Here is a 15,222-nt window from a genome sequence, read left to right as displayed (position 1 = left end):
AAGCAGCTTTAGGCAGGCTTCACATCTTGACATATGGATGTGAAGCCTCAACTTACAGTGTACACATAGCTAATAACATGACATTAAACCCCGATACACTATTATAGCTGCTGGACACTGTAACTATAATTTCATGAATACAAAAAAAACCCACCTTCAAGAGGACAATAGTTCCAAAATTCCGTACAAAAAAAATTATCCTTCAGAAGAATATACTAAGAACAAGTTAAAGCCACAATTCAAACAAAATGACCATCACATGTGCATTTGTACGTGCGGTCACCATTACATGTATTCTCTCAGAATGGTGAATGCCTACTATTACTCAATCACACTACCACACAGGGCTCATTTAATGGAGTGGCTAATGTAATAAGAGTGGCCACATTAACACGTCATGGTAAAAAGGTTAACCTATAAACCTGTCAAAGCCAGCAATGTAGTGGTTTGCAATTAATTCACATTTGAACATGTAATATGAGGCTCTCTCTCCACAGGTAGTGAGGGCTGGACCAGCAGGCTGTATGAGGTACATCGGCAGGTGATGGCGTACCGTCTCTACAGGAAGCAGAGGAAAAGGAGAGGAACAGCCATGACAGGGAAAGGGGGAAGAGTTTGTACATGTGATATGAGGCTACCTCTGAAGGTATGAAGGGTGGGGGAAGGCAGCTAGGGTAGGGACGAAATAGGGGCTAATTTATGTACAAGTAAAGGTAGATGACTTGATCAGGTTTTCTATGTGTGTATCAATTTGGTCAGCCAGCACCTGTTGGTGTAATCACCGTTACACCTGACACCTGGCTGTGCACAGGTGTAAGTCTGTCGTAAATCTCACTGTCACAGATCACGCTGTCCATCGGTTCCCCTCTTAACTGCGCCATGTCACGCGAGCCTTTGACACTAATCATACAGTGTGTGACAGAGGACAGACAATAAGCTCACATCCGTGGTCCCTCCACTTAAACAACACTCCCTAGACGATGGATTGGAACTGTCACAGAGTTTCTTGCTTACTCTATTTAATAAGTAACTTTGTTAAAACATGTCCTTGACTTTTCTGGTAACACTCATTCAGATATCACAGGTGTCAACCGTACATATTTAAGATGGTGTAAGTTAACATGGTTTATACAGCCTGTCTTCAGAGTTCAAAATGCTCCTGGCAGCTTCAACCGACTCTTTACACATCAATCAGGTCAGAGCAGTTATGTCTTAGCACTTAAGTTAGTTCCACAAGACGTGTACTACTACCTGGTCTGTTCTGTATACTTGACAACCTTCATCCACACAGGATAATGTAATGTATGGCATAAAACAAAAATCAGACGGCTTGTTTTAGTGGTACTTAGAAGTTGGAAGGATATAACATGGGGGAAGTGGTGGGGCAGTAAGGGGTAATAGGCCATCTCCCACTATCCTACTTTTGCTGCCAGTTGGGACAGTTGCAGGGACAGCACTATTGGTTGTTTTGTTGTCGTTGCTTTTTGTATGTATGAATGTAAGTTCAGCTTTCGAACTACATAAAGCTCTATCTTGTTTTATATGTATTGACAGGGTTCATACAGGTATATGAAAATGAAATTCAAGGCATTTTCAAGAAGTTTTTTGTCATTTTCAAGGTTAGTTTAAACACACCATGGTGCAAATTATAGACTATATTTTAAGTCTGAATTATAGGTGCTTTAATTTGCATGCATGTATATTGAATAATATGCTTACTTTTGCAAGAAATATCTGCCCTTGACCTCTGTAATGCGACACATTCTATGACCCGGCCTTGGCTCAGTAAAAAAAATGAACATCATATATCATTATGCAGGGTTTCCTCTGGGTCAGTACTTCTTTTAGCAAGTCATTTTGGCCACTCATCAGATTTTGTAGTAAATACTATTTTTCTTAAGCCATACTTCCTTAGAGGCCATGACGCTTGTAGGTCTACTTCTGTAATTCATTTTTATCTGCCTTGGTGTAGCTGCTAGAATCAGTTTGGTCTCTTTCAGCTATATCTGGAGTTTATCAAATGTTACATTTAGAACAATTGCCCTCAAACTAATGGACCAATGCTTGGCAGCATGTTTTTGTTTGTTGAAAAAACAAAAAGATCAATCCTTTTTTCACCCTATCTGTAGGATCCTAGTAAATTGTAACTTCACTTTATCAGAAAAATTTGTTACGAAATTAATTTGTAAATTCAATTTATTTAAATGCAAGATTATGATCAGTACATTGGAGTAACACAGTCTGACAGGAGAAAAACAGACCACGTAATGGCACATATTCTGAAAAATTTAATTTACTTCTGATTAGAAAAAATAGTTTATTAAGTGGAACAGTTAAATTTTTCATGGGAGGTAACTTCATTTACAAGTGTAATTCTACCTTGACTTATTTCCTTTGATAATTTTTTTTTTTACAATTGGCGAAATTTACAAAATGCCATGATTCTCATTCGTTATTTCACAAAAATGAATTCAAGCGTTATTTAATGTAAGTCAACTTGCAACAATGCTGAACCCCCTTTGTAGATTTCTGTCAAGCAATCGCCATACAACTGTGTTGTTGTTGTTTCGCTGAGATGAGGCCGTTTGAAATGAAAGTAAATGGATTATTTTCAATAGAAAAACTGCGAAAATCTGCTAAAAAACCCAGAAAACTCTCATGGTAGAATTTGTATAAGATTGTATTTTTTCTTAAGTAAATAAATTTGTTCCAAAAACATTCGCATTTTTTCAAATTTTATTGCCATTTCAAAAAATTGTTCTAAATTTGTCACAACGGCGAGTGCCAGTGGAAGCCCTGATTCTCAGCAAACTCCTGATATACAGACTCAGCAGTCAGCAGACAATATTTAACTTTGGGACAATCTAAAATTTTCAAGGAGTTTCCAGGAGTATTTGTCTTTTTTAAGGACTTTCGAGTATTTGAAAATGAAACTGTATTTTTCAAGGTGTTTCAAGGACTGTGTGCACCCTGACTGAGGTATTATTTGACATGTTTCCTATTTATTGTTTTCTTTGTGAAGGCCTTCTGTGAGTTCAAATCCAGCTTATGCTGGCTTTCTCTCCGGTTGAATGTGGGAAGGTGTGTCAACAAGTTGCAACCTGCAGATGGTTGTGGGTTACCCCTGAGCTCTGCTTACTTTCCCCTCACCATGATGCTGGCTCCTGCCGTGTAAGTGAAATATCATTGGGTATGGTGTAAAACACAAACCAAATAAATAAATAAATAAATACACTAAAGTGTCGCTGGAGAATAAATAGGACGATGTTATCCATATAACCTTGTCATGTCATGATCAGAAAAGCAGATGCTAAGGATTCAGTAGGTTGTTGGTCATACTTTTCTGAGTGAGTCTTCCGTTCAAAAGGACAAAATGTGAAAGACTCAATTAGATATTTAGGAAGAGGAAACTCAGAGTTTGTTGTTTCAAGGAGATTGTGCTATAAAGACATATTTGGACACGAAAGTTTGAGAAAAGTTGGAAAACTGCCAGAAAACACTGACACACTGAAAGATAAAAACGCTGCTGTATACTGGCTTGAGCCAAAACAAATGTAAGCGCGTGTTAAAACTCCTAGATGTCCTTCCACGAACAAGAACACTAAAGGAACAGAATAACCTTCAACTTAAATCTCAAGCAAAGGAAGTCTTGATATTCCTTCTTTCATACACTCATTTCATAGTCACACCAATAACAGGTGATCCCAGAGACATCCTGCAATGCAACAATCACACCTGTGTCTATCATCAGAATGAGGCATATATAAGGGTATCTCAACATCTGTCCCTTGATTTTGTTTCATCTTTACATTTCAAAAGCTATACAGCAAAAGCAACATACATGTAGATCAGTTATGTAACAACCGAGAAAATTAAGTTCATGGAAAACTCACCTTTGAAATTGATCAGCTCTGTAAGTTAATCAGAGCTCACTGTCACAGGCTGGGATCCTAACAAAGGTTTTCAGTGGGTGGATTTCCCCCGAAGGCTTCAACAGGACTAAGGCAAATGTTTTCCAATTCCTGCTTGCCCTTTGGGAAATGGAAACCCATATACAGACCCACTCTTGGCCCCAGCTGCAATGGGCAAATCTGTGGACAGAAAAAATAACGCAGTTTCGATTACTGCCACTCGCAAAACATTTGTTAAGTGGCTGTTGAAGTTCTGCTGAACTGCTATTGTCAGATTTACACAGCTTTCCTGACACACGCCTGTGCCAGTTTAGAACATGCCTCTAATCCTGCGTAAACACAGAGCGTTTGCACTCGTATGACAGAACTTCTGTGAAAAGAAGAGTGCAGACGTAAAGGTATCTCCAATCCAGCTTCTACAAACGGGCTAAATCTACAGGAAAAACACGCCAGTAAAAAGCCTGATCCTATGTAACCATCTGACCACTGGATATTTCCCTTCCTTGGAGTTTGCAACCAATCAGTGTCATGGAGTGTGACAACTGGCAGTGGATCTGGTTGCTGTATAAAACAGAGATGTTCTGCCCTCAAGGAATGCACTTAGCTCTGCCCTTCAAGGCTCTTCACAAACACACAGATGGAGATCAAACAGCTGATCACAGGCTCAATGCACAGTTCAGCTAACTCCTATAAACTAAGCAAATAATCAATTGCCAAATAAGCAGCAGGAACACTGGTGTAACAAGTTGTGTTTAGGCAACATGATACCGGGATCTTTAGGGAGGGGTGGCAAGATTTCCACTTTTCAACCTTCTTCATTTTCCTCCGTTTGAAATGATGAAAGTTTCAAAGTTACTGAAGGAAAACTTACTGCTCTCTCTTTATTTCTGAAAACAGCAATTTCACTTTGCTTTAGTATCTGAGAGTAGTTATAGAACCAGATCATAAGGGTGACATGTTGGCTGTAATGGCAGTAAAACATTTTTGCGCCTATCAATCTTGCACAAAGGACAACGAAGACACATTCCAACATGCTACACACGTAACAGATTTGTGGAAACCTGCAAACACACCAACAAAAGACCAGCATGTCTGGAGGGCCTCAGCTGCAGATACAGATGAGTGTCCAGAGTAAACCAAGGGCCTTTGCTAAGTTCTGAATAAACCTCCTCACTTAACTATGGAGCTAAACCAGCAAGAGCTGGAATCTAACAGGCAATCTCGTTGGTCAAGACCCTTGTGGCTGCAGCGAGCAATGCTTTAACCATCAGAGCAATTGATGCCCTTATGCTGGGAAAAATACAATACAAACTGAATATTTAAGCTAAGCATTTAGATGGTGTTTGGTTGTCTGCAATTTTAACTAAGTCAATATTACAATCCCCCAAGGCTGTACAGTTCTTATATTCCAGTTTCAAGGCGTCTAGAATAGACACCTGCTTATTATTAAAATAGCCCAGGTTTTTTTTACGGAAGGGCAATAAATAATGCCTACAATGGATTTTGTGAGCAGTGTCTGTGTGTATATCTACATTTGTAGAGTTTATTTCACTAAAGCTCCTTAATTTCTAAGCATTTATATGTTGGCAAGACAAGGCTTGGAAATTCTTTTACCCTTCCATTAACAGAATCCTCTAAATAATATTCACATTAATGAGTTCGGATGACACCCCTACATATTCATAGATATTATCATCAGTTTATACTTATTCATTATTTTTATAGATATTCAGCCTAAATGGAATATAATAAAGATATTTAGAATGTTCATTCAGCATGAAATCATCATGTTTCCTGTGTTCTGCAGGGGGAGGGATATCAGATCTGTTACATCATTAAAACTCAGTACATCACCAACATCTGCAGGCATGTTGGCACAGTAACATTTAGTTAGTTATTCATTATTTAAGAATAGTATGATACAGAGATAGAAAATTCCATGTCATTAGATACACACGATGCAATTTTATAGCTGACATAAAAGCAAAAGATGATTTCTCTCCTTAAATTGATTTGACATCACAACGGAGCTTCTCTGACTGCCATCACAGAGAAATCAGGCAATGTATACACCTGGAGAACAAACACATTTCCATGCATGGTGCACAATGATACACATAATCTCACACACACAAGTCAATACAGTTAACAACTGAGTATAAAGTCAATGGTAGCTTTAACTACATACCACAAGAACATTTCTCTGGTGTACTCGATGTAAGATGACTGAAAAATGCGTGAAATACAAATTTAGTGTAAATAAATACAATCACACTGGTTACACAAAAAGGTGTTCTGTTGAAGAGATTCAGGCCAGTTACAAAGCCAAGATCATTAAAATCTTCAACTAGACTATAGGAAAATGTGGTTTTCAATAAAATACAAGTTTTCCACATGAGAAATGACATATACTCCAAAAGGTGATAAAGCTTAATTCAATTGCAGCTTCAATCAAAGTTTGATCATCACTTGTGGAGATTTGGACAAAAAGAAAGAGGTTAATGCCTTCAACAATGGCAAATTGCTTACAAACAGACAAACGAGCAGACAAGATATACGGCAAAAGCTGACCAGTCAACAAGGCTCTTGTCATCAACCTTCAAACCAAATTGGATTAAGTTGGCCTGGTGAATCAAAAGGTAATGCATGGACAAAGTTAATACACGTCATGCTACTGCAACATGAAAAATACTACGAAACAGATAAATGAGAGGAACGGCAAACCTCAAATTCTGATAATTTCTGTGTCATGAAGTTTCATTCAAGATAAATTTGGTAAAGATCGGTTCATTAGTTCTAGAGATATCGTGCAGACAGGATTATAATGGGCAGTGGATGGTGTATATAGCAGAAGCTGGACAGCACAAACACGTCTTCCTCAACACTGAGACATATACAGCCAGTTCAGTTAGCCTTGGTGCACAAGAGGTTAAGGTACGATGCTGGCTAGAGATCATGTATACCTTGTAAATATGGTAATTATACATAATGATAGTGGACAACGAACATGTGGATTTTAACACATGTGTGGGTGGGGGTGTGGGGGGGGGGAGGTTGAAACTGTTGCAGGATCAGCAGTCACATTTGTCCTTCTAGTGTTTCTTCTTGCTTTATATTCTTCTTGTATAACTATTTCTAACAATTCTATTAGTGTAGAATTGTTACCGTATTAAATTTACATGGTATGATAGTGATAATACCTGAATATCGGATGTGTGTGTATTGTTATACTGAAGTATATGCAAATTGTTTTCATATATTCATTTGCATCTCAACACCTTGGGGAAGAACCGATTTTATTGTAAAATGACTGAGTTATCTTTGTTAATTAAACATATCATGTGCAGTAAAACATTTTTAATCCAAAGTTAGCTCACCACTTCTGATATTATGGAAATAGGCTAGGGCAGTATCATATTATATGTACCTTACCCTACAGAGACGGACCAATGAAAACCAAATACTTGGATTTCTTAAGGTCATATATATATACTGCAGCTAAACATCATTATGTCCAGTAAAATGGTTAGGATGTCATCAAGTAACAAGCAGTCAGACATTCACCAACACCTAACCAGCTGCTAAGGTGAAACTTTACACCAGATTTGATTACATGTTGTTTCAGCAGCTCTTGTAGATATTTTGGTACCAGATAACAAACAGGCCAAACGCACCATACCAACTACAATACATATACCAGTCAGAAAAGACAATTACCACAAACAATCACATACATGGACATGTACATCTGGTGAGTAAGACTAACCCTCAGTTCAGTTTTTAATACCAGGAATAAAGCATAGCTCACATTACTACACAACCTAACTTGACAAGAAAACATTCCATAATTTCATGCCACAGAGTATTCAAGTGTCGTTTGGACGTGAAAATTGCTGAAGACTATTACATATCACTTCTTAGGTCAGAGATCTTCTAGGCACAAACAACACACAAATGCTTGCCAACCATCAACACTTAAGCAGAGAAGTGTTTTGAAATTTTATCTGAAAACACAGCTATTGTGAATCACTCACCCCCCATTCCCATGGCAGAAACTCCAGTGAATGGTGTCAGATGGCAGACATGAAATGAACATGGACTGGATGTCCATCAAGCCTGACAGACAGACTCTAAACATGTCCTTCCTGCTCCTGTCAACCTGCCAATCAACCACATACAGGAAATAAGATAAATTACATGTGAGTAGGCACTCTTCTACAACCCCCAAAAAAGACAATAAATAACATATGATCATCAAAAAGTCTTCATAAAAAATATCTAGCCTTTATGTACAATATTTATTCTAAATGTTAAAGAACCATGGTCTAAATCAAAGGTAATATACTCTACCTACTGGCTTAATAAACTGAACCAAACTAGTGTCTACAGCAGAAAAAAGTCAAAACCAATGACAAACACAGCCATAGTTTTACAGAAAATTGACAAAACTCACACTTGATGCATACCTAATTTGTCATTGTAAAGCCATGTACAAAGTTCTAATTCAATGAATCATTTTAAATATTAGTCTGAAAACCGTAAAAAAAGTAAAACAGCAATAATTTTGTACGAAGTTTCAACTCAACAAGACAAATTGTTTTCAAATATATTTTGTAATACCGGGAAATCCCAACGTGTATGCATGCTTGGGGTCTAACATCATTCTTAACAATTTTTCAGTTAAACGACGACAAGGTGTCATTAGGTGTGTGTACATATATTGTTATCTTCTTGTGGTAGGACGAGCAAATGGCGTCACTGACATGACTGAAGTATCTTGCCGAAGACGTCAGACATGACATCCCACCCAATCAAATTACACTGAAACCGCCGAGTGCCAAGTGAGACAGCAGCACATACTGTTTAAACAGTCAACTATTATGTAGACGCTGTAACCAGTAGGCCACCAAAGCAGTTTTAGTTGAGAACTTACAAAAGGTCTGAAAATCTGTACTAGAACTAGATTTGTAACTTTTCTTGGTGAAACTATGTACAATGTCTAGTTTCAGAATAAAAGATTGTTTTTAAAAGAAGGCCCGAAAACTGCTAACTGTCCAAAACAGAACAAAACAAGCCAATCTTTCTGTTTACAATGGACAAAACCTGATCTCATCATGGCGAAGCATTCTTAAATCCAATACGATGAACCACTCTGAAACTCAGACTGAAAAACAAAAGAGAAAAAAAATTTCAAAAATGGACAAAATGCACCACACCTTGAATTTGATCTGTAACTTGTCATGAAGAAGCCATGTGCCAAGGTTCAATCTTATACTGTTATGAGAAACTGTCTGCAAAACATTTATGGCCAACTGACTGATGAGAGTTAAACCTCGTCCCCTAGCAGAACCAGTAGGTAAGACATGTATAAACGCTGCAAGGCACAGTACATACATATTCATGTAGTGCATGTATGGATATAGGCCTAGTGATGGCCATGGTTATGATAGGGTTGAAATACATGTACTTCCAATCTGGATTAAACTTTTAATCTCTCATTCACTCCTAGCTCTTTAGGCTTAAAGGGCTAGGTAAGGTTGTGTAATCCTTCTAATATGCAAACTTGATACCAGTTTGGTCATACTTCTGATAGAGATTTCAAAATACATGAAAATTTTTCTTCCTCCTGGAAGTCTAACATTTAGTGAAATGCAATACCAGTTCACTTTGCATGCTCATTAGTCTTCTAAATATCCAAAGTCTGAAGCTATCTAAAGATAATGTGTGGACAATACTACAGCTACAAAAATTCAGAGCACCATAGGCAGTCAGACTGGAGGCCACACACAGTTACTGACACTAAGGAATATCTGACCTACCTCTACCCTCATGCTCATCAAACTCTGCAAGTTGGCCTACAATAAAAATTCAGTATCAACTAACGTAGTTGCTTTCTGAGGAAAAGTTTCTTGAATTATTGTAAAATAATGTTTTGCAAAGAACCTATAACACAGCTGTTTATAAGAGATATATTTGATAAATTTAGAACATCCTTGATTTAGGTCCGCTTCGGACCGGTAGATCCAGGATCAATCCTTGATCGAGTCACACCTAAGACTTTAAAAGAGGAAGTTGTAACTTCCTCGCTTGGCGTTCAGCATGAAGGGGATAGTGCAACGACTGGTTGACCCGTATCAGTATAATGGTTCGGGCGAGGCGCTTACTTGCCTTCGGTAAGTCGTCTCAGTGAAGCAGCACTAAATAAAAGAGCGGTGGAAATCCGTCCTGCAGCAAGGAGGCACATTATACGTACATGCACCCTAATGATTCCTTCATCGTCATATGACTGAAAAATTGTTGAGTACGACGTTAAACCCCAAGCACTCACTCACTCCTTGATTTAAAACCTGATTTTTGTCTCATCTGTGGTTTTCTCACACATCCTCTGTATAGATGGAAAGCATTACGAGTTTTATAACACTTCTGATTTGTCAACCAGTAGAATCTTGTGACAATTGTTTTATGCCCATATTACAAATAGCCTCTTTGTTCTTAAAGCACTTGTTAAAACGATTAGCATTTCTGTGAATCAATGTTGTTTAAAATACCTTACATGTTGCTGTAGATGTGACCATTGCAAAACATGCTGGTGTCACAGTAACCCCAGTACCTCTTTCTACTGATGGACAACACTATATTGTTTTTTGTGTATGTATGAATGTCCACATACATGATCCTGTATGTTGTTTTATATATACTGATGTATTTTTTATGATTACTGGAGGCTGAACCACATATTTCCTATATATTGTTTTCTTTATGAAGGCCTTTGGGAAGAACACTTTCATTGTAAATTGACCAAGCTACCTTTGATAAATTAAGATCATTATTATTAAACATTCTGATAATGACAATAAGCTTGTAACATGAAAAATTAGCAGAATTCACTACCAGTGTGTTTCTACAATGAACCTTGGCCCTGTGTTGACAAACAAAAAAAGCATACTTATGGAAATCAAAAAGGAGAAAAACTGAATGTGTAAGTCTGAAGGTACCGGTACATGTACATTTATGTCAACAGCATTTGCTGTTGTAAGGGAGACTACTCTGCCAATCATTGATGTTCATTTTACTGATATCTGATATCCAGATAATGAACAAATAAAGACACAACCTGATTCTTTCCAACTCCCCAAAATTTTCCTATCATCATTAATCTGTTTGGAGATTTAATTGTGAACATGTAAGCTCTTTAATCATGACATAAAAAAATCCCACCTAACTGATCTTTTCTTCTACCAGTAGCCCTACATATGTTAATGTTTGTCTACCTGTTATGTTTGTCTAGAAGTTAAATGTTTCTCATCAGATCACAGGTGTTTGGCTTTCAGAACAAAATATATAGGCTTCACAAAGAGGTCTAGGTATGTCCTGTACATGGACATACTTTGATATAGGCAGATGGAAACATTAAACCATGAGCCATTATTTAAAATATATTTGTTGGAGTAACCCGCCTAAACCTTCAAAAGGGCCCTTGTCTGAAGTTTTTATTGGGCTATTAATTGATGGAATTTTCTTTTCCTTTTTTTCTCACAACATTAATTTGTTTAAAATCACTACGAGTAGATGTGCCAGTATTTCTTTCAATGGACAGAATAAAAAGAAAAGAGATTTCCCTACAAAGCTACTTTTGTTATCTTCAACATGCTGCCTACAGGCTTGATTTGCAACCAACCGCGAATTTTTCACATTTGATGGCCTATTCAATTTTGTCAAATCATGTTTCCTTACTATACATTGGGCAGGAGGCTCAATTTATGATGTCCTATCTGGTAAGGGTAAAGTCCATCAAGATGGAAGCTCAGTGTGCTATTATGAAACTTAAAATTCCTAAAGAAGGCCTTAAGAACGATGATTAGTCATTAAAGGATTTATGAAACGTTACCATTAACAAATTGTATAGTTTTAAGGGAAATAAATATATATGCCAAAAAAAGAAAAACGAGAGCAAATATTTTTTCGTTTTGAGGCAACTTTTATATTTCTATTCCATACCCATCTTCCATCAATTGTCGGAAATCATGATAGTCGAGAATGACGCCATCAATGAACATCCTCAGAGCGCGAGACCAGTTTGGGGATTTTGGGCTTTCCGGCTGACTTTAGGAAACTGTTATTCAAATCAATAATTTTCACCCCTAAGAATCAAACTGAGAAGATTTTTTGTACTTTTGCATCTTAGGCCACACCCTAACCTTTACATTAAGAAATAAAATCAAAGCATTATGTATCCTCCAAGACAAGGCATTCGTTCGGTTCTCGGCTGATACGTCCGTCTGTTATAGGGTGCTTTGAGTTTTGAGTTTGACAGTTTGAGGATGTTCGCAGATCACCAACAGACGCAACATTAATCGTCTCTCATTATTAATGCTACCAGAACGTCATGTATGTATTTCTCAACAACAAACTAAGCATTACCATAAACAAATCGTTTTAAACACGGTAAGATAAACACGGTTTCAACTGTCCTCCCCCAGGCCGCCTTGGATATGGAGATCTTTCGTGTTGGAGGTCAATATGAACTCGACTTGGCGGGATTTCTCCAGTTACGAAACATTTTTCATCCATAGCTGAAGACGGCAAGAGGAGTGGTTAAAATGCCAAGACTTACCAGACAAACGAAGAATATCTTAGAGTTTAAGCGCAGTAAAGAATCCCCTACAGACGAATCATGCCTTGGAGTTAAAAATTGAAGGTAACTCCATCCGTTGAGTTTATCCCTTGAACTAGGTTTCATTTCTGTCTTCTTTTTCTCTGGTTTGATCGCCTTGATCAACGAAACCATAGTTCGGCCAACTGATTAGATAGACAAATAAAGAAAGATGTTGTAAAGTCGATAAATTATTTCATTGTTACGTCAAAATCAGTACTTTGTCAGTTTGTCTAAACTGCGAGCAGATCAGGACGAAATGCTATTTGTTACGTGAATTAAATGTTATGGGACATTTTCCATGGAAAAAGTAAGCCACGAAAGACTTCAACTCCTTTTCTCATACTGGCCTTACAGTGGTAATTTGGTACTCAACGAAGGTCCGGCAGATTGATTTTGTTATTGAACAAGTTTTGCGCAAATAAAAGACATAAACCTAAAGACCTGCTTTTCTTATTCACCGCGCCACCACCACCACCACCACCACCACCATACATCCCAACTCGATTTAAAATAGATTTATTATAGCCCTGAAGGCTTCCACAGTATATGCTCCGTGGTAAATGCCGCCATCTTCACACTGCTTCATTATAAAGCAGGACATGCCTGTTGCTGCTCAACATGCTGTGACCGAGGAGCATATAGGCCTACCGTGGAAGCTATAATAATATAATGGCTGTAATAAATCTAGTCTAAGTTAAGCATGAACATTAGGTGTTGGTGGGTAAAGCAGGTCTTTAGGTTAGTATCTTTTTATGTGCCCGAGACTTGTTCGACAACAAAGACAATCAGCCTGAACCTTCATTGAGTATGAAATAAACATTGTGAGCGTCTAGACTCCAACAACGCAAGGCCAGCATAAGAAAAGGAGTTGGAGTCTTTTGGGGCTAGGAGAAAGTTAGATGGTGTCCTTATATGACGCTTCGAGTTGTAACACCCGAACCATAGTATTCAGCTATGAAATAATGATGAGAAAGTGTACATATGTGTAAGTAACCTCACTGTATCGAATCCCTTTGTTTGGATTTGCCGAAATCAGGCTAGCTCAACTCTAGCCAGTGACCACATCATTATTGTTGGTGAACAGATTGCAGCATGAATACTCACCCTGTACCTCTAACTGGTGGAATGCATGTCATAACATTTCCCCTTCCCATCACTGCACACAATTTTTGCAACGGTAATCTGATTGCATTTCTAAAGAGGAAGCTTCCATGCAACTAAGAATCGGGTCAGTTAAAAATCCTATTTAGGGTTTGAAATTATGGGTGTAATCAAACCATCTTTTAGCCAGAGCACCCAAATATGTTTACCTGTGCAGCCATTTTGTAAATCTTGCTCTCATAGCAGGCTAACTTACATCCTGATCTCATTCCGATGCTGCTCTTGTGTGAATGTGAATGACAAGGAATCTGAACTCACTACAGTAAGCCCAGTCGGCTTTTCAAGGGTCTTGCGAGTTCACGCAGATAACGGCAAGACAATTAGGGGCTCTGCAAAATGAAAGATGTTATTTTACAGTAGTTGCTAGATTGAATATCGACTTGACAGGGCCAAATTACGTCTTTTAGCTGCAGTAGTTTGCGATAGCCCTTACATGTCCTGCTGATGTCTGCGTGATCTCACGAGACCCCTTAAATACCACTGCGCTTGTTCTTAATAATGGGTGACAGTATTAAAACTTGGTTATAAATCCTTCACACAATGCAACTAGATCAGGTCTGCTGAAGCCATACACACATATACACATGCCAAGAAGATGTACTACAATTGTATATTTTTCAGGGATGGTAACAGTAAACTTTTTATTTTTCAGTTTGCACCTAGCCCCAGAAAAGATGAAATCCTTATTCTGATGATACAGAGAGGATATTCTGGATGAGGTTTGAATAAAATGACAATTTAAAAACTTGTTAAATGTGTGTTTAAAAGTAAACTCAGAAGTATTTGGTTATTACATCGGCTGTTTGCTGGGTCACAGTATCATTGTTTCAACGCATACCACTGCGTAAGCATTTGAATGTATTTTTATATCCTATTGCTTTCTTTAATTTCAGATTGATGGAAGTTCCAGTATTTCTGCATATGAAAAGCTCCGCCAGAAAAACCTCAAGGACAATGAGGATTTCTTCTTAAAATTGGAGCATCTTTGAGGTCAGGTTTTTTATTTTTAGCGAAAATGTCACTGTATGATTAACATAGTTATTAATTGTTCAGTTGACATTTTGTTTCTAATTAAATAATAAATACAAAAAAAAGAGTAAATATCTATAATTTTGCCTCATGGTAAACTTTGAGTCAGGTCATGACTTTAGACCTACCTGACACTGTCAGATCATAACCATCTGTCTTCTTAAAGCAATGTAAATTATAGACTCACATCTGACATGTCAGTCATTTGTACCTCCGAAAAGTTATGCATGGCTTTGGATGAAATTTTGTACACCTGTTGGCCTTTGCTGAAGGGCCAGTGCATTAAATAATGATAATAATGCAGATCAAGATACAGGGAATTTTAAAACTGTTATTCACAATTAAGAGAAAAGACAAATATATACCTTTGTTGTAGTGATCAAGGGTATTTGTACATTTTTGGGAAGCAGAGGATTGCACACTCAGATTCCCTACTAGTTGTATTTCTGACCATCACAAAGACTG

General features: G+C 37.6%; 1 protein-coding gene across 1 annotated transcript in view; it reads right to left on the bottom strand.

The window, feature by feature from the left end:
* LOC135468071 (uncharacterized) overlaps positions 1–12,409 on the bottom strand; it is a 74,030-nt gene extending 61,621 nt beyond the window's left edge. The window contains exons 1-3 of the mRNA XM_064746106.1: positions 12,333–12,409; positions 7,946–8,070; positions 3,894–4,091 (exon numbers count right to left, since the gene is read on the bottom strand). The gene's annotated coding sequence lies outside the window, so the exon portion shown is untranslated. The remainder of the gene's footprint in view (positions 1–3,893; positions 4,092–7,945; positions 8,071–12,332) is intronic.
* Positions 12,410–15,222: the final 2,813 nt, after the last annotated feature.

This window comes from Liolophura sinensis, chromosome 6 (assembly GCF_032854445.1).
Source record: "Liolophura sinensis isolate JHLJ2023 chromosome 6, CUHK_Ljap_v2, whole genome shotgun sequence".
In the NCBI taxonomy this organism is placed as follows: domain Eukaryota; kingdom Metazoa; phylum Mollusca; class Polyplacophora; order Chitonida; family Chitonidae; genus Liolophura; species Liolophura sinensis.
The sequence above is the reverse complement of the archived record's forward strand: the minus strand, read 5'-3'. Positions and strand labels throughout refer to the sequence as shown.